At 33.6% G+C, this 21,536-nt stretch overlaps 1 long non-coding RNA gene across 2 annotated transcripts; it reads left to right on the plus strand.

Annotated features, from left to right (window-relative positions):
• The first annotated feature begins 6,289 nt into the window (after positions 1-6,289).
• LOC147409895 (uncharacterized) lies at positions 6,290-8,470 on the plus strand. 2 transcript variants are annotated; one of them, XR_015175465.1, is made up of 4 exons: positions 6,290-6,709; positions 6,991-7,183; positions 7,265-7,455; positions 7,854-8,470. It is a non-coding gene; the product is annotated as an uncharacterized LOC147409895 (long non-coding RNA). The 2 variants fall into 2 exon arrangements; XR_015175464.1 differs by having other exon boundaries at positions 6,991-7,455; positions 7,854-8,469.
• The last annotated feature ends 13,066 nt before the right edge of the window (positions 8,471-21,536 follow it).

The following is a 21,536-nucleotide window of genomic DNA, read 5'->3' on the forward strand; positions in this document are numbered from 1 at the left end:
TAAGCTCCAATCGATAATTTATATGAAAAATTGAAGAAGTTGACATAATATGCATTAATTTTGATATAAGAGAATTCCTTAAATCATCTAGAATATGAAAAGAAATGACAAAATAAATCAATACCGAGTACCCCATGGGTATCCATTGGATAGAAACTAGGGGTTCTAGTTCCTATCAATTCAGTTCTTTTTTAGACCCGGCTCTAATTGGTTCCAATAAAAAGGGAACTAGAACCAGGGTTTTCAGTTCCGGTTCGGTATTGGTTAAGTGGGTACACATTGATACCCCTAGCCCGAATGGATTGTCACGTAGGAAAAATTACACTACAGCCCTCTAAAATTCGTGCTTAGACCAAATTAAAAATAAAAATATATTTATTTCTTGGCTCCATCCATTATTTGAAAATGGACGATCACTAAATTCTTAAATTTCATTTCAAATCAAAATCCAAATCCAACAGTGGAAAATTCTTTGTTTTTAAAAGTTCATAAAATCTTGTAATATACATCCTATGGCATTGTATCGTGTTTTTGAAGTTGGAGTTACCTGATCTGGGAACAAATCGAAAATAGTTAATATTTCATTTTTTGGTCCAACCAATTTGACTTAATGGTCGAACCGTTTTGGATCAACCTGATAAATTATACAGGTCAATGTCTTGTCCGATATTAAAACATTGATCCTAGCGATCATGTACACGTATCCGGAGTGTAGCAGCCATGTACGGGACAAGTATCTTTGCAGATATATTCATCCACCACCAACAATCCTTCAATCTTGGATTTCTAATAACAATTTTGTTAACATGGTCATTTTCATCATAATGGGCAAATTTACAGTCTTGTAAACCATGACTCATAGAATCAGGTTAGATTACTAAAATATTCTTTTATTATGTTAATATCTTTACCCTCACAATATACATTAAAAGAGGCTTTTATATTATGGGTCAAAATTCGATAACTCGTGGTAAATGACTCATGTGAAAAACATGTGATCCCAATAGTATAAACGTAATATTTAATAGTTGAGATTTAACCACAAGACAAGTATCCTTGAGATATATGTTATCGAGATACTTTTAAATCCCAATCGTTGGATTTCATGTTTATTCAGTCAAAATCATTTGTTTTTACATGAGTCATTTTCCAATAGTCACCGGACATGAATCCCACCTTACTACAGTTTTTTGTGTGGGAGATAAACTTCTTATCAACAACAATTTTGTTGGGGAACAAATGTCCCATCGACTTATAATTTTTGGTGAGATCAATTCTATCATCTTTCTTTTTCACTTCTCTAACTTACTTATATTTCAATTTTTTACCTTTTTAATCAAATTTATCTCTCTCTCTCTCTCTCTCTCTCTCTCTCTCTCTCTCTAATGGGGGATAAATAATTAAAGAAATTGGAGAGTAATAAGTAAAGTTGGAATGCCAATAGTAGCTCTAAAAAATATCAAATTTGTGAAAATTACCAAAATAACGATGTAATAAGTAAAAGTTGGGATACCAATAGCAGCGCTCTTATAAAATAATGATAAAAGAGAATACATTAGAGCAACGGATCATTTAGACGACATAGAAGGAAAACCAAGCTCTACTAGGAAATTTTGGATTATATTCCCTTGTTCTACAACCATGCCTTGTTCTCGTTTCAAATGGAAACAATCGCGATTCTCAATCCATGTGAAGAGTTGCATTCACAATAAATTGCTGCTTGGATATGGCCCCTGCCCCATTGCAAATTCAGATTTTTTATTAACTTGTTATTTGCAAAATTATTATCCTTCAGATTGCTCAAAACATGCAGTATTCTCAGTCAAGTGTGTCAAAGAATCTTTGGTTCACCTCAACTTTGACACTAAATCATGCCATTACTTATGCGTCAGATGTGCTACCCTCATATTACCTCCACTTTTTGATTCATCCCAAAGTTTAGTTTAAGGGGATGATCACGATCCCTCCAAGAACCTTATTGCTTTGCAAGCACCTACAATCAAATAAGACAAATTTGCCAAAACATACACTGAAAATTGAAAATTTACCAAAATAATGCACATTCAATTTATTTACCAAAGAGGTAAAATTTGAATTGAACTGTATTTTTTTTTATTATATAGTTTTCGTACCAAAAATACAATTTTACATTGGTTTTATAAAACAATATACATTTCTGCCGTTTTGGTAATTTTCTCATCATATAAAGTATGTGTTCGAACCTGAGTTCCCTCCGTTTAGACAAGAAATATGATTTTTAAAGGACCTACCGAAAGCCATTACCTTTTCACTTATGAAATTTTTTCCAAGGGCATCTTCATATATCATCTTTTTCCTTACTATCATCCTCTAACATCAAATCCTTATTTGAAAGGATGGATGATTGAGTTGTTGGTGCTCCAAACATAGCTTCATCATGCTAAAGAGAGTAGGATAGCATATGATTTGGTATGTTGTCTAATGGTCTCAATTACCATAATTTATTCAAATATATATATGGGAGCGGTTCAACAGCCCTAAAGTTTGCCAAACATTGTGCCAAACATTTTTCAAAACATAGGTTAGATGCTTTGGAATGAGCTGATTTTTTGTAAGGGTGATCTCTACGGTAAAGAGATCATCCTCTCCAAAAATCAGCTCTTTTTAAAATTTCTAACCCTAGTTTACAAATTGAAGAATCATGGACCGTCCAATTTTTGTAAATCACTTTTGATGGGGTTAGAAGTTTTTTAATAGGCTGATTTTTGGTGAGGATGATCTCCTCATCATAGAGACCATCCTCACAAAAAAATCAGCTCATTCTAAAACTTCTAACCCATGTTTTGAAAATTGTTTGGCACAATGTTTGACAAACTTTAGGGCTGCTGAACCGTTCCTTATATATATATATATATAGAGTCCCGTTCAGCAACAAACATTTTGACAAACATTTTGGCAAAACATTTTTCAAAACATAGGTTAGAGGTTTTGGAATGGGCTGATTTTTGGTGAGGATGATCTCTACGGTGAGGAGATCATCATCACCAAAAATCAGCCCATTCCAAAACTTCTAGCCTCAGTTTACAAGTTGAAAAATCGTGGACCGTCCATTTTTTGTAAATCATTTTTTATGGGGTTAGAAGTTTTGGAATGAGCTGATTTTTGGTGATGATGATCTCCTCACCGTAGAGATCATCCTCACCAAAAATCAGCCCATTCCAAAACCTCTAACCCATGTTTTGAAAAATGTTTTGCCAAAAAATTAGCCATTGAAATGTTCAGCAACAAACATTTTGGCTAACTTTTTGGCAAAACATTTTTCAAAACATGGGTTAGAGGTTTTGGAATGGGCTGATTTTTGGTGAGGATGATCTCTACGGTGAGGAGATCATCATCACCAAAAATCAGCTCATTCCAAAACTTCTAACCCCATAAAAAATGATTTACAAAAAATGGACGGTCCACGATTTTTCAACTTGTAAACTGAGGCTAGAAGTTTTGGAATGGGCTGATTTTTGGTGATGATGATCTCCTCACCGTAGAGATCATCCTCACCAAAAATCAGTCCATTCCAAAACCTCTAACTCATGTTTTGAAAAATGTTTTGCCAAAAAGTTGGCCATTAAACGCCCCCCATATATATATATATATATCTCCTCACCGTAGAGATCATCCTCACCAAAAATCAGTCCATTCCAAAACCTCTAACTCATGTTTTGAAAAATGTTTTGCCAAAAAGTTGGCCATTGAACGCCCCCCATATATATATATATATATATATATATATATATGGGGGGCGTTTAATGGCCAACTTTTTGGCAAAACATTTTTCAAAACATGAGTTAGAGGTTTTGGAATGGACTGATTTTTGGTGAGGATGTTCTCTACGGTGAGGAGATCATCCTCACCAAAAATCAGCCTATTCCAAAACTTCTAACCCATGTTTACAAGCTGAAAAATCGTGGACCGTCCATTTTTTGTAAACTGTTTTTGATGGGGTTAGAAGTTTTGGAATGGGCTGATTTTTGGTGAGGATGATCTCCTCACTGTAGAGATCATCCTCACCAAAAATCAGCCCATTCCAAAACCTCTAACCTATGTTTTGAAAAATGTTTTGCCAAAAAGTTTGCCCTTGAACGCTACCCTATATATATATATATATGGGTCCCGTTCGGCACCCTAAGTTTTACCACACACTTTAACAAACGCGTTTTGTCTTACATGGGTTAGAAGTTTCGGAATGAGCTGATTTTTGGTGAGGATGATCTCTATGGTGAGGAGATCATCCTCACCAAAAATCAGCTCATTCCAAAACTTCTAACCCCATCAAAAATGGTTTACAAAAAATGGACGGTCCACAATTTTTCAACGTGTAAACATAGGGCTAAACATTTCGGAATGGGCTGATTTTTGGGGAGGATGATCTTCTAATCATAGAGATCATTCTCACCAAAAATCAGCCCATTCCAAAACTTATAACCCATGTAGGACAAAAAACGTTTGTTAAAGTGTGTGGTAAAACTTAGGGTGCTGAACATTTCCCTATATATATATAAAAGGTCAAGTTCAAACAACAACCATTTCAACACACATATAGACAATGTGTTTTATCTTATATGAGTAAAAATGTTTGGAATGAGCTGATTTTTTGTGAGGATGATCTCTGTGATGAGGAGATCATCCTTGCCAAAAATCAGCTCATTATGAAACTTCTAGACCGTCCAATTTTTGTTGAAAAATTATACACCGTCCAATTTTTGTAAATCAATTTTGATGGGGTTACAAGTTTTGGAATGGGATGATTTTTTGTCAGGATGATCCCCTCATCACAGAGATCATCCTCACAAAAAATCAGCCCATTCCAAACATTTTTTCCCATATAAGACAAACACGTTGTCTATATGTGTGTCGCAATGTGTGTTGCAGGAACCTGACCCATATATATATATATATAAATAAAAGAGACATTTACCAAAATAATACATGAAAATTGAATAATTATCAAAACAGTGCACTATTCATTTTAATTCCAAAAATGAAAATTACCTTTTTTGGAAATACGTGATTTTACCAAAACAGTAAAATTTCAAATGAACAGTGATTAATGCCAAAAATGCCCTTTTACCATATTTATATACATCCCTTGTTTAAGTAAACAGAAAGAAATATAAGTGTTTTAGTACAATGATGTTTCCCTTCAAAATTTAATTTATTTCATCACTCTGTACTAAAACAGTAATATTTCTATTTGTTGATTTAAATAGGGGATGTGTATTTTTGGTATCAAAACACTGCTCATGTCAAATTTTACCATTTTAATAAAATAACTTATTTCCAAAAGCGGTAATTTACCATTTTTGGAATAAAAATGAATAGTGCACTATTTTGGTAATTTTCAATTTTCGATCCACATTTTGGTAAATTACCCTTTATATAAAAGTAATTATAATTTTTTGTATATAAAATAAGTTAGATTAGGAGATGTTTGGTCATAAAATCATATTTTATTTATATAATATATTTAAATTAAAAATAATTAATGAAATTATACAAAATCCTAGTCGACTTGGCCAAGTTTCACCGATTCGGATAAGAGTTTCAATAGATCATCCAAGTCATCTCGTTTATTTCGTGAGATTCCGCACAGTTGAGACGGCATGTCTATCAGTCTCGATCTCGGATGAGATTTAAAACCATGTTGAGAACTGATCAACTATGATCACTCCCAACATAAACTTTGGCTCAGTTGGCTAGGCAAATGCAACACGTTCAATTTTTGACCCAAACCATCCTAAAATATTGACCCATTGATTTTGCAGAACAAGCGATATACTTAAATATAATGGGAATGAAGAAGATTGTGTTCAGAATAAACCTTCAATTTCCTCGTCATCAAGTAGGCATCCTTATTGAACTGAAAGCGTTACCATCCTTCACCCCATGCCATTCATAGTGTCCTTCTCAAGTGCAAAACACAATATTTTCAGGATAGAATAAGAGATTTTCAAGTTCTGCAGATCACAATATTATAGGATACTGCTAATCAAGTCAAAAAGCATTTCAGGCTCATATTGTACCTTGTCGAATTAAATACTTGTTTTTAAGAATAAATAAATGGGGAGCGTTCGCTGGCTAACTTTTTGGCAAACGGATTGGCAAACATTTTGGGTGCGTTGGATCTAACGATATCGAACGGACGTGATTTAATTTCACGCGTTATAATACAAATATATATATTTACATTGTCATCCCTTAAAAATTGTTTATTTCGTGCTTCCTCCCTCTCCTCTTTAAACCAGAGAGAACAGAACTATCTGTTCTCTTTCTCTCTTCGAACTCTCTCCTCTCTTCGAACTCCCTCACTCGCTCTCACCTTCTTTCTCACTCTCGCCCTCTCTCTCTCTCGCTCTCGCTCTCGCTCTCATCATTCTCTCTCGCTCGCTCTCTCTCTCACTCTCTCACTCACTCACGCTGAAACCCTCGCACTGAAACCCTCTCTCTCGCTCTTTCATTCTCTCTCGCACGAATACGAACACGAACGGGATCCTCCCACTATCGTTCCAGCCATGGTGACAAAGAAAATGGAAACCTGGAGAATGGCAGCTTGTAACAATCGATAAACAAAGGGGTTTGGTTGATGAGGGCTTTAAATTGTTCGAGAAATTGATGCCCAAGAGGCTCTTAAAGATGTCACAGCTTGAGAGGCCAAGAAGAATAGCATAAGCTGAAGGTGTATAGTATTTATTTTATTTTATTTTATTTACTTAATCTTAGAAATATTAATTTTATTAAATCTCATGTAGATGTGAAATTGTGAAGTATGCATGTTTTCCTACCCCACTTGATTCTTTGTTATCTTTGTTACGTAATCTTGGAAATATTAAATTGATTGAATCTCATGTAGATGTGAAATTGTGAAGTTTGCATGTTATCCTTGTTCTTTAACTCTGATTCAGTTTGAAAAATTACAAAAGAAAATTTTTGATGAGTTGGAAATTGAATGTATTTTAGGTTCAATGCATAAAAAATGCTGGAATTGATTAGAGGGAAGAGACGGGTTTTTGTTGGTGATTCAATTAACAGGAACCAATGGGAATCCATATTGTGTTTATTGAGAGGACCCATCAAGGATCCGAAGTGCGTTTCTGAGTCCCATGGTCGAAGGATCACTAAAGAGAAGGGAAAGTACAGTTTCAAATTTGTGGTAGTTCTGTGAAAACTTGTTCATTTCTTAATCGTATTTTGGATCTCCACAAATATTTGATTCTCGAGGGGTTTTTTGCAGGACTTTAAGTGTACAGTTGAATACGATGTCACTCATTTCTTAGTTCACGAGAGTAAGGCAAGAGTAAGACAGAAGCAAGTACCAACTCTGAGAATTGACACCATTGATAGGAGCGCTTCGAGATGGAAAGGAGCTGATATTCTTGTTTTCAACATTGCATATTGGTGGTTTCATTACAAAACAAAAGCTGGGTGAGTATCGTTCTTGAACTATTCTACGTAAAAGCTTCTCTATTACACTATTTTTCTCATGTACATTCTTGTTTGAAGCTTTGTAGAAGCAAAATGATTCAATCAAACTAAGCTTCTTCAAAGTAATTCCATGAATCTTAGTCAATTTAGTAAATTTAATGTTGAAGCTAAAATGGGTTTGGCTTACATTAGATGTTTAAATAATGTACCTCCAACTTAGACTTTCAATCCTTGCATACTTAGAAAATATATAGGTTTTGAATGGTGTATTGTATTACATTTTTCATCTGTCCAATCAGACTAGCCCCAAAGTAAAAGATATCCCACACTTTAACATGCTTTGTATTACTAGAGAGGATGGACTAAAATGCTTTAATTTTGGCCTCTTACATGGTTAGGATTTCTACTCAACCCACCTTTTATGCGCCATCTACGAATCTATGAATGAGTCCGAGGAAGCATTGAGGCTCTTACAAAAGGCAATGAAATTGTTGGAAGACACATCGGGACAGCGAAGCACGATTGTAGGGATAGAAGTACTGATGGGTGTGATGCTTTACATGGTTGGATGATATGGAGAGGCTCGGAGCTCTTTTGAGAGTGTTGTAGCAAAGCTTAGAGCCATTGGAGAGAGGAAATCAGCATTCTTTGGGGTTGTACTGAATCAGATGGGATTGGCTTGTGTACAAGTGTACAAGATTGATGGGGCTGTTGAGTTGTTTGAAGAAGCAAGGGGGTTACTAGAGCAGGAGTGTGGTACATGTCATCCAGATCAAATGTTTGTAATTGTATGAAGTCTTGTGCTCTTTTGGCTATTGCATGAGTAAAACATGCCTTATGTATTGAACAAGAATTGTAAATGAGACATATTGAATGTACAGGCAACTCTTTTTGTATATTGAATCATTTTTGTAATGTTTTTTTAGGTACCTACTGAATCAAATAAAAATGTTCAACATGAACCTACGAATTCAATCTGTCAATATTTTTTTTTTTGAGTTCTTGAATCCAAAATCGTCTCTCTAGAGGTTGTGAAGTGCTGCTGCAACCCATACCATATGCTTGGTTCTACTAGATATCTAGCAATTTCATCACCACTTTTAGTATTATGAAATCATCTCACTCTAAGTGTAGAGCTAGCATACCATGGAAATCTTATTTCTGCTAGGATGAATTGATTTTACTTGAATGTTCTTATGGTGTTGTTTCATTTTGACTTCTTTGCTATTGCATCATGGTGTTTCCTTTTATTAGTATTTTTCGTATTAAGTCTTCTTTTATATCGCTATTTTATTATATGAAGATAAGATGTTGTTCTTATATACAGTTCAAGTTATCGAGTTTCCAAGATACTTCAGGGCCATGTGAGAGTATCGTCAAATAGAAACCCATTTTAGAACTTTCTATATAGAAAAAGGTGTGTCATAACTTTTCACTTTCTGAAATCTAATGTTCTAGAGCCAACCACCCTTCCAGCATTGTGCCCTTTGATTTCTTTCTAGATTTTATTGACGAATTTTCCTCAATTTGTTCATATCCTTACTTATAATAAAGCGCAAATTAGAATGGAGCCTACTTAAATAGCTTAACCAAGCCTAGTATTCTCAAACATGGCTACAACAAGCATGTAAAATCGTTTTTTTTTTATGGGTATTATCATACCATAAAGTTGGTCTTTTGATGAAGTAGATTTTACTAAAGTTATCAAAGTGTATGCATAATTCTTGGATACTGCTTTGCTAGCATGTGGATAGGAATAAATTGCATATGGTGAATAATTTTGTGACTATGCAAGCAACCACGTTAAATGGATTACCTAAAATCCAGGTTCACATCATGAGTACTTGGGAATTATACATTGTTGGAATCATTTAAATAGTGGCTCTCAATCTACTTGATCAAGCATGCATCTATGATTGTCTATTAGTGGACCCTCTTGTGGGTCACTACCAATATTTTCATTAATCCATCCAAAACTACATGCCTTTTATTACAAGAGGAAGAATCATCTATCACCAGACTTAGTTTGTCTATGGTGCTTGGGGAATGAAACATGAAGACTCCTCTCCTACAATAATATAAGCAAAATACTAAGCTTATTACTTAAGTTATAAAGCTTACATTTGCAACTATCACTACTACTTCAAAAGCCAAACCTCCATTAAATTCTTCAAAACCAAGCTATCCAATAGAGAGCACTAAAATGACTAAGAACCATAGCAAAACCCATTTAAACACCCATCACACCTGTAACCTATGCAATGATAAATAAATGAAGAATATCTTGAGAAGAGGGATATCAACACCAACAAGCATAGAACTGGAAATAAGTGAAATTATATACATTTTCACTTAGAATAAAACTAGAAATAAGTAATGATTATATATATTTCATGAACATTCCATGTATCAATAAATAAAATCTAAAGCTCAAACTGACATTTATATTACATTCCAATTCAAAAGCCTCATGAATCTCAAAATCTGAAGTTCAAATAATTGTTTACACGTCAACTAAAAAACAAAGTACATTCATTCCCATGCATCCCCCAACCTACTTCTAAACAAGAGAAAAAAAAGACCACATACTCTGAACTCCAATGCAGAAAATTTTCATCAAGATTAGCAAACCAAGTGGAGCTACTGGTAGATTAGTTTGTAAAGTTGCCAAATCAACATCTTCCCCCATTGATGCTTTTGAGCACCACTTCGTACATTATTGTACTAAGAAAATGGATCGATCACCACTATCACAATCACATGCTCCTGTTGTAACTTAATTCTCATTTCACAAATTGTAAAGTAACAGATAACCACACCCTTGGCAATATACATAGCAAAGGTATTCAAACTAAACGATATTCAAACCAATAGAATCCACAATATACATTGCAAAGATATTCAAACTAATAGAATCCATAAAGTTTATATCTGCCTTAACTTTACAAATAATTTTAGCACCAAAATTAAGAATGCTCTTCAAAAGCATCCTCATCTTGAACAGTTACTGAACACACTTGAAGACTTCTCATCCTATGGATCATGGCTAACCGAACCATCATCATTGTCTTCTACACAAGTCTCTCCACTAGTATGTCTAGAAAAATTGTCTTCTTTAGTTGAATTGTTTCTGCACTATCAATGGTATCAATGGTATCGCCGCTCTCCACAAGCAAGATGATTGTTTCTGCAATTAAGCTTTCCACATAGATCTGCATCTGAAACAATAGAAAAAAAAATGATCTTAAAAGGGAGCAGTTAGGTAAATTTAAACTTAATTTCGAAAGTTCTATAACCAAAACAACATGATCATCAAAATAGGTAAATTTAAACTTAATTTATTACAAGAACATTCATAACAAAGAAGAATTTGAGACCACAATTGAGGGAAAACAGTCATCAAAAGATAACATTCATTGGCTCATCAAAGGTGGCAATTTCCATGTTTTCTATTTTTTGAATACTAATAACTTCCCTACGCTTGCCTACGCAAGAAGGGATTCCAAGATACATGCCTAGGCTAAATTCACATATCATGTCTATTGATGGCCTTTATGCAGCTACACCACCCTGCTTAAACACACTACGATTGATGCTTTTATTGCTCCATATGGTAGATCATTTTCACAATAGGACGACCATACAAAACCAACAACAGAGGTCCTCATACTCATTCCAAAGATTTGGGGTCAGCTAACCAACAACAGAGGTAGTAACCAAAAGTACAATCCTTAAGAAAATTAAAACCAAGATCCGTAAGACTCATTTTAAAATGCAAAACAAAACAAAACAGAACTCACCTAGCTTTGTGAACAAGAGCTAAACACATTACCTCAACAAAACCCTAGTGTATGAGCCAAATGTTTCAGAACATTTACTAACCTGACGAAGGCTAAATGAACAGTCGTTCGTGTTCGTGAGATGGAGTTGCAGGTAGGAATAGGGTCCTGTTCGTGTTCGTGCGAGAGATGGAGTTTCACACACAATGATAGAGTGAGAGAGGTAGTCGCAGCGAGGAATAGAGCGAGAGAGAGAGAGAATGAAAGAGCAAGAGAGAGGGTTTCAGTGAGAGAGAGATGGTTTGATCGGGTTTAAGCGAGAGAGGCAGCGTGAGTGAGTGAGAGAGTGAGAGAGAGAGCGAGCGAGAGAGAATGAGAGAGTGAGAGCGAGAGTGAGTGAGAAGAGAGAGAACGAGAGAGAGTTCGAAGAGAAAGGGTTTGGAGTTCTGTTCGAACAGAACAGAGAGTTTTGTTCTGTTTGGTTTAAAGAGAAGAGGGATGTCAAAATAAAATGAATATATTTTGAGGGATGGCGCTGCAAATATATGTATAAGTTTAAGTTTCGCTGAGAATAAATCGCGACCGTCTGATGGCGTAGTATCGAACGACCCATATAAGTTTGCCAATCCGTTTGCCAAAAAGTTAGCCAGCGAACGCTCCCCTAAATAAATAAAGCAAATATTACTTCTACTTTTCAAAACCAAGGACCAAAAGTAGTGGCACTTAAATGAATAAAAGACGTCCTTTTTCATTGCAAACTTGATTATCACATTTGATAGTAATGGAATTTCGAAAGGGGCTGATTTTTTGTCACAAAAATTAGCCCTTGATTCAATTCCAGATGCCTAAGTTTTTTTTTTCCCCCCTTTTTTATTAAGGAAGGGCCGAGAAGAGAGAGAGAGGAGGGGGGGGGGGATATAAGGTTTGTTATGAGAGAAATGCAGAAAATGGAAATTACTGGAGTAAAAAACGGATATTTAAAAAGAGAACTGCTATTGGCACCCCAACTTTTACTTATTACGCCCCAATTTCTTAAATTATTAATCACCCCTCCCCCCAATTAAAGATTAAAACAAACTCTTCAAACATTACAAAGGTTTGGCTCAAATTATAATCTCAACATTACAAAACAGTATAACATTCATTTCAAACAATTTTTGTAGTTGCTTACAATTATGATTGGGCTCATAAAATCCTAAAACCCCAAAATAGAAATCTAGCACCAATAAAAAAAATGAGAAACAAGTGTGTAGATGGGCAAATCCTGTTTTAGTACATCCACCAATGTCTAGCAATTATCAACCATGTGAATTAAACCAGGTAATTATAGTGCACGTAATTGGTGATATAGAAACAATTTAGAACACAATACCTTAAAATGAAAATTTTACTTACAAGTTACAACCCAATTTATTTTATACTATAAATCAAAACTTTTTGCAGAAAAATTAATTAATTAATTAAGATATATATATACAACTACGGTAATTGAGATACTAACCATCTCTGCATTGACTTGTTCTAAATCAAATTATGCTCCAAAACTACCTTAAGAAGAAATTCTACTTATGTTAAGACCCAAACTAATGCTCCAAAAACACCAAGGCATTAATAGAGTAGAAAGTTTTAAGTCTTCACCTAAGTCTTCACCAAGGCCAATGCTCTCGTTGGCCCACTTCATGGTCAGCCCCCCAGTAGCCACTTGACCTTCTTTCCAAGTACCAGGTGTATTGGGTCAAAATACATCAAATTATACAATTGTGGATAAGGTCTTTTTTCTCTCAAAATTTGTGTCCCTAACAATATTCTTCCAAGGTAGTTATAGGCTTCCAAACATCCCTTTCAATGTACGAACATCCCTTGACTTGTTCACGTTTCTCGAGAGGGCTATCTCGAACGAGCACCACGTCTGCCCTAGCTTTTGGGTATCCCATTAGGGTGTGAATGAGAACCATTCACACCCGGAATCCCATTTTTCCACTTAAATGACACCTTAGAGGTGCACACCATCATGGACATCGTCCATGTTGTCATGGTCACATGACCTTATCATTCTAGATGGAGGCCTTGGTATGGTTCGTAATGGTATTTTCTTCCACGTCATTATTACCACGTTGTACTACCAATTTACATCATTCCCACCAGGTACCCCTTTTTCATTTTTCATAAGTAGACCCTTCCCAGACTAATTACGATGGCCCTTCCATATCCCATACTATGGCGAAGCCCTCTTTTTTTTTTTTTTTTCCAAGACACATTCCATATCCCATACTATAGATGAGCCCCATTTTTTTGACATAATCACTTCCCCATGACTCGTATCCCATACTATGGTGAAGCCCTCTTTTTTATTATAAACTATAACAATTGCAGAAAAACAAATCAATTCCATAAAAAAAGGCAACCAGATTGGAATTGAGATACTAACCATCTCTGCATACCCCTTGATGAGTCTAAAATAGTTGACTCCACCATTTCTCTCCTTAATACCCTTATCTCTACTCTTGTCCCCATCACTTCTACTCTTTTCTGCCCTTCAGTGCCGAGGATATAAGCTCCTACTTCTCCTTCTTTCTCTATTGTATCTCTCGAGAGAACTTCCTCGATGTCTTCGTTCTTCTTCCAAAGAACTCCTTGACTTGTGTAATATTATAACACCCCACTTAAATTTTCTTTTTTAAAGAAAAAGGATCAACTAGTTGCCCCCCCCCCCTATTAATTGCATTCTATCACTTAAAAATTTCCCTTTGCACTCTGTTTGGATGATTGCACTCAGAATAAATAAATAAAATATTGCACACCTTTGCTTGTTGATTTTGTTTGTTTGCTCTTTTTCAATCATTCTTAAATAAATTATTGTTGGTTCAATATATTTTGTAAGAAACTCTTGATAATACAATAAGCATGTTTACAATATTACACAAGAAGAGAAGACGAAGTCACGAGAATGTGAATAATCCTAAATCTTAACATTATCGATAATGTAGTGCAATTAATAGATTAAAATGGAGGTTATAAAAAATGTTATTTTTCAAGGTTGGTGTGCAACTAGTCGGTCCCTTTTAAAAACATAAGTGAATGATGGAGAATAAGTATATGGCTTAAAAGTTCGGATTGTGCTGATTTTTTGTGAGGGCGATCTCCTAAACTTCTGACTCATTTAGGACAAAGGCATTGGCTTCGTGTATATAAAAACTATAATTGTGTTTCATTGCTTTGATTTATTCCTTTTTTCCTTACCTAATCCAATCCCACATTTTAATAACTTTTTCTCCATCTCTCTCTAAAATTTTAGACAATGGAGGTTCCTTTTAAGGCTCATGGAGGTTGATGAAGGTGTTAAAAGCCCTCATTTCATCTCACTGCGAATGGCAGAACCACTAAAGTATTTGAAAATCAATTAGATGGTGTAGAAGACTAAAAGCGCCCTCGATCCGCAGGATGTGCAGATCCGCTTTTGGCTTTTGAGGTTTGGGAGTCGCTACCTAATTATTACGGTCTAGGAACTGAACATCGACTCGAAACGGATAAAAACAAATAATCTACTACGAAAAATACCGAGTTCGGGGATCACGTTACGGGATTGGAAGGTGTTAGGCACCAACCCTACCCGGCAAATGTCGGTCTCTACTAATTTCCAAGAATATTACATTGCTAAAGACCTAAAATAAATAAAAAAGACAAATAAATTATACATGTGACGATCGCAACGACTTGTTCCCTCATATATGATAGAACAACTTCTCGTATAAATTCTCCTCTCTTTGTTCTATCACCGGATCTACTTCGGATCTTCAAAATGAAGTATCTACTCCTAAAATATGAGTTTTTTCTAGTTTTGTGATGGGTTTCTAGGTGGTTTTTGGAGAGTTTTTTAGAGTCTTTTTGATAAAAGTTAAGGTTTGGATGAAAGGTAAGAGATTAGGACTTCAAAATCAGGGTTTTTGGAAGGATAAGGTGACTTTTTGACCTATTTTTTCTAGGGTTTTCTTTGACCTCCGAAATTATGTTGTGGAGGCTCTCTATTTATAGAGTTTTTTGGGTAAAGTTAGTGTTTGATTAGGTTTCTTTTAAGGTTTTAATTAGGGTTTTGATTTTTGTTTTATGAGATTGACTTGGTCTTTTTAGATTAGGATTTTGACTTAAGTCTTATGAGATTGACTTGGTTCATTTAGATTTAGGGTTTTAATTAGAGTTTTGACTTAAGTCTTATGAGATTGACTTGGCTTCTTTAGATTAGGGTTTTAATTAGGGTTTTGACTTAAGTCTTATAAGATTGACTTGGTTTCTTTATATTAGGGTTTTGACTTGAGTCTTATGAGATTGACTTGGTTTAGATTTTTAAATTAATTTTATTAAGGTTTTATTTTACGTTAATTAATACTTTATTTATTAATTTCGAAATTAAAAAAAATTTAATTGAAAAATTATCGTTTTATCCCCGAAAAGAACTTTTACGTTTCAAGTCGATTTTCGATGTTCTGGGATATTTTAGAATCGATTTTTCGTAAGAAATTCAATGGGATTATTGGTTTATGTCACTTATGAAATTTTTTGGCGTGAAATGATTGTCAACCCTTATGAGGGGCATTTTCGTAATTTTATATAATTTGGTGAAAATTGACGAAATGGTTTATTTAATTTAATTTTATTGTTTTATGTATCCGAATGGGTTTTCCTAAGCATAAGGGGGGCTCTAAGGTTGTTTTGATGTTATGGGTATTTTGATAATTTGGTCATTTTTTAGTGATTTTTATCGTAAAGCTTCTTTTTGTTTGTGAAATGATGATTTTTATGTTTTTGGATTTATATTTTTCTAGTTTAGCATGGTTTCTACAGTTTTATTAGTTTGAGATACCTCATCCGAATTTCTGAAACATATCTAGTAACAAATAAAGCATTGGAATAATCATCCATAATTGGAAATCGTCGCGATCGGGTTGATGAATTGATTAATCAGGCAAGTGTAAAATTTGGGTGTCTACAAAGACATTGATTTCATCAGGACTGTGGTGCCCCGCCAAACACTAACACAAATCCCCATGTCAAATCTTGAGGTACTAGATGGCGCATCGAAATTTCGGTATGGTTTACTCTGTTTATGTTAGCATTTCAAGGCGTAAATACCTATACCTGTTAAACGACATACACTATATCTTACATATATACATCCAAAATAGAATACTAGCGGAAGCCTATATATATTTAATAACGTATGATAAATCAGAGTACAGAAGAAAAAATTTATATACAGGATTTTACAAAACTCTTCACTCTAACAAAATTCCTAACGCTCAAAACCAAAATCTATTTTACTACCTGAACAACCTGACCCTGCTAGGTATAGCCCAGTGCTTACCATGAATAGGACTCTAGTTGTTTATTTGACCTACCAGATAATCCTTACTCGTGTTCTACACCTGTCTCACCAAGCTCTGAATCTAAAAATAAAAAATGGAAAAGGAAAGGGTGAGTAACAATGGTTACCCAATAGGAAAACAAACAATTTCTGCCAATAACTTCTCCTAACATGAATGAATAAACATACTAAATCATTTTAACATATACAAAGTTTTACAGAAGAAACTATGATTAATTGGTACAATAGTTAGGGATGAGCAACTAAATATTTTAAAACCCACATTACATCAATCAACAATACTCACTATAACATTTTCGTTTTATACAAATCTAATTGATCAAATTGAAACATTAAACATGCATTTCATTTTATATATCAAAATAAGACAACATATACATAATACACAATGATGGAGTGTGGAATTAGAGAGTTGGGATTTACGATTGGATCGCTCTCAGTTGGGACATGATGTTACAATACTCTGTTGGCTTTTAATTCCTGATTTTGTGGCCGGTCGCTGCACTTACCATACTTGTTTGACCATTTATCCAGCTCAGGCTGACTATTTGACGTGACTTTAAGCAATGGGTCTCTTTTCGATGTATCAAAACGTTCGCTACTATAGATTGTTAGTGATCACTAACTAATAATCTTCGTCTATGCCTATCAAGCGTGCATGTGATTCCCAAATATGCAATCCATTCATATACGACCACCTTTACATTACAAGTTTACTGGTAAAGACAGAGAGGAATAAACCTGGATTCCAATTGTGACTCCACTCTCATACGCATCTCATACCACGTATGAGTTTGGTTGTCCCTATCATACATCCCAGGATAGTATATCACTCCAGATGATGATAGACTATCCCTTTAGACATTCACAAATTCTTTAACAGTTCACAAAATAGCAACATATACCTATCTTTTATTTTCTTTCAAAACAAATAAAAAATTTTCTTTGAAAACGAATAAGAAATTAACATTACATAGTTGAGAATAGATATCCAGTTTCCTACCATGCACCTGTGGCCACACAGCCTAAAAGAAATAACAAAACTCGGAGTCTCTGTGCATATAAAATTTAAATAAACATGCAACCCAATCAGTATTCCTAGATATCCGTTCACCAACCTGCATACATCATTATAATGTAAAATGCATACATCACCCCTCAGGTGTGATTCTTACATTTTACCGTTTCATCCATTTTTTCCCTTTTTTCGATTTTTGCAGTTTTCAATTTTTTGAATACGATATTCATTTTTTGGCATTCATCAACTCAATATAAGTTCATTGTTTATTAAAACATTTCTCAAACCTTGAAATTTATTTTTATCAATTAAACTAAAAAATTACAAAACTTGTATCAAAATGGGGTTCAAGCAGTGCATACCCAATTGGCAGAAATAACCTAATGAAATGTACTACCCACGTATAATTTATTATAAAATTCAATTAAACACGTTAAATATACAAGTTCTGGCGTGAATTTGAAATACAGTAAATAATTCTACACTTTTAGAACATATAACAAATTTTCGATAAAATTCTAAATGCAATTTTCACAATGTATAGTTACTAATAGAAATTGAGAGTTCCTTACAATCTCTTTACGATAAGATTAAAGTGCGTGTACAGAAATCGAGACCATCAGCGTGAAAATCGAGGCAAATCGGACTTCGAGATGACTGATTTTTTAAACTAATCCTCTCGACGATTCGACCAAATAATCCGGTGATTAGGTAGATCTCGAAGTCGTGGAAATTTTCTTCTTTAGTGCCGGATCTTAATTCCTATCCTAAATGCATTTAAATCTTGATTGAATACAACATACGTGAACCTAATTTCAAACTCAATCAATCGCTGTTTCAATTTCAATGTCTCGGCTCAAAATGAACATTGAATTCTTTACTTTTATAATAATATAAATATTTATATTATAATATATAATTGATATAGGTGTTGTATAAAAATTCTAACACCTAATAAGTATATTATAATAATATATAATATAATATAATATAATATAATATATAATATAATATAATATAATATAATAATATTTATTTTTATTTTAATTATATTCTAACCCTTTAATAGTTTCATAATTTCAAATCTAATCTTTTTATATAAATAATTATAATTAAACCTACTTTTAATAAAATAATTTATTTTAATAATATAAAAATAATTAAATATTATTATTTTTTTCATATATTTTTTTTCTTCATTATGTCTGTTACATTAGACCAATTCAAGTTGTGTATCTCAAATTTTTGAAATTCCTCACCAATTTTTTCTATTGATCAAAATATTTCTTACGCACTAAGTTTTCTTAATAAAATTAATATTTTCATAACTTATCATATAAAATTCGGATTTAAATATGCTAACAGTTTAAACTATGTTTTTCGATGCTTTTGAATTCAATGGTAACGTTCGTTTGACTAAAAGAGATTCCTATAAAATTTTGAATTTTGTCTACTTCGACTAAATATTCTAATTCTTCAATAATAATCATGATAAGGTTTTCCGAATTATATATTTTATTTAGTAAATTCTCCTTTTAGAAATTATTATTTTAAATAGATAATTTTATGATTTATTATTATTCTTATTATTATTATTTTAATAATTTATTTATTTTCTATTAGAAAAATAGGTCAATATAGTTGACTTAATTTCTCGATATATGCACTAAATTTCATGGCATTACAAGGGCATTCATGCATGCGTGGGAGCTTCAACCTACTTTCACTCTCAACACAGGAGTCATCCGTTCTTGGCCTAAGTTTGGAAATGGAACATTGGTTATCAACACAAATGGGGCCCTAAGTCAAAGCAGGGGAGGTTATGGTGCAATAATGAAAGATCATGATGGCGTGATATTGGCAACTATAGCTGGGTGTGATGTTTCAAAAATCTATTTATTTTTCATGAGTTGCAGAGCATAGAAAAAGGGCTCTAGCCATCAAAGAGAGGATGCAAAAAAGGTCAAAGTGCAATTTGACCCGAATTTGGTTGTTATCATCCTTAATGGCAAATGGGGCATATCTTGATAAGTTCATCATTTGGTTTTTAATATAAAAAATTTGTCATGTGTCAACACCTCATGATACATCACACCCTTTCTCTTTGATTAACTTATCTTACTCATCAAAAAACAATCTCCAGTTTAATTCTTGAAAAATTCACGAATTTTTTATTTTTTCAATGAAAGTATTAATCCGGATTATTGAACTATTATGAATAATTCATAAATTTTAAATTTGAAAAAGAATAAAACACATTTTTTTACAAACGAAATGGCTTGTTTAGATGATTTCAAACGAAAAGAATCATTCTTGATGGATTTTCATTAAAAAAAAGAAGAAAAAAATCGTTGAAAATGATTTCTTCTTGCTTGTTAAATCCTTTGTGACTGAATGGAGGCTCTGAAAGACCTACTTTTTTGAGATGAAAATAATGAGTTTCAACGGTTACATTCAATCGTGAGAAATGGACTGAATAAAAATAAAAGGTTGTAATAAATGAGGCCCTAAAAGTTAGGGACAGATTAGAAAGAAGGCCCTTTTAAGTAAAATGATCGTTAGAGATTGTGGAGCAACGAAGAGTCAATTTAAAAAAAACTTTCCCTCCCTCTTCCCAGTCTCGTCTCATCTCTCTCTCTCTCTCTTGTCTCATCTCTGTCTCGTTTAGGTCTCTCGATAGTCGATATGGCAGACCTTCGCACTAAACCAATAGAAGAATGGAGCAGCCCCTCCTCCTATCAATAGAAAATGAAACGATAGGATACGCACTGGCCACTATAACTATCCCACAGGTTAATATATTTCTCAATCAAGGGAAATTTCGATCCCTAATCCAAGGAGATGTCTTGAATTCTTCAATGGCATTGGAGTTAAGTTGAAATCTCATTAAAATCCCTCTAACCTATTTTTGATACAGCTCTCTATTTTGCTGGATTTCTCAAGTTTATCTCTGAGGGTTCTTCTAGTTTTTGAATTTTTTTTTTTTTTTTCTATATTGATGGAATAATAAACTAAACAAAGGTTTCTTCCTCTACCCTCGTTTTCAGATTTGGGTTTTTAATTATAAACTAAAACGAAGGTTTTTTCCTCTCCCTTCGTCTTCAAATTAGTTTTTTTTCTTTGCATCTTATTAGATTTCTCAAATTTTATTTTCTTTAATTTAATTTAAATAAGAAAAAATTGAAGCACTGATGAAGATGAAGGTAATACTATAGATTGAAATGTATTTTTGAAATTCAAGAATGGTGTTGTGTATGCATGTTCTATGTCTGCATGCATGCTAGGATTTTTGTTTATTGCTGTAAGGCCTTTAAAGAATTAAGGGTTTTATTTATGGGAAAGTTACCAAAAAAGGATTGTTTTTCTTGTTAATTATCAATTTTTCTTTTTAATTTACCAAAAAGGGTTTAAAACCTAGACTGTCTAGCGTTCCAGCGAAGTGTTTTATGTCCCAGCAAAATCAAACATTGTAGAATCCTTGAAATTCCTCACCCCTTTAAAGTTCTGGTCAATAAACATAGAGAACCGACCATCTATATTTGATATACTGTCACATACAACATCTGAAATGAAGAGTCTTGATATGAATATAATGTTGAAGAATTTGTTGATTTGGCAATTCATTTATAGAATCAATTTGTAAACAAATCTTTCCTAATAAATTTACCCTTACATATATAAATTACTTAAACAAAATCCTTGTTAGAGAAAGGAACAAAAGCTCACCGCAACATATACAAATTACAGTTGATAAGATTAGCCAAGATGACATGCTTGGGCGTCTCTTGTAATACTTCCCATCCATTTGAAGTTCTTTCACTTAGTTAGATCTAGGCTTTTTTTTATTTATTTATTTTTTTAAGTCAGTCATCAATTTTCAGTTTGGGTTGAACCCGTGAAATAG

This window comes from Akebia trifoliata, chromosome 2 (genome assembly GCF_017979445.1).
Source record: "Akebia trifoliata isolate Shusen 1 chromosome 2, ASM1797944v1, whole genome shotgun sequence".
In the NCBI taxonomy this organism is placed as follows: Eukaryota; Viridiplantae; Streptophyta; class Magnoliopsida; order Ranunculales; family Lardizabalaceae; genus Akebia; species Akebia trifoliata.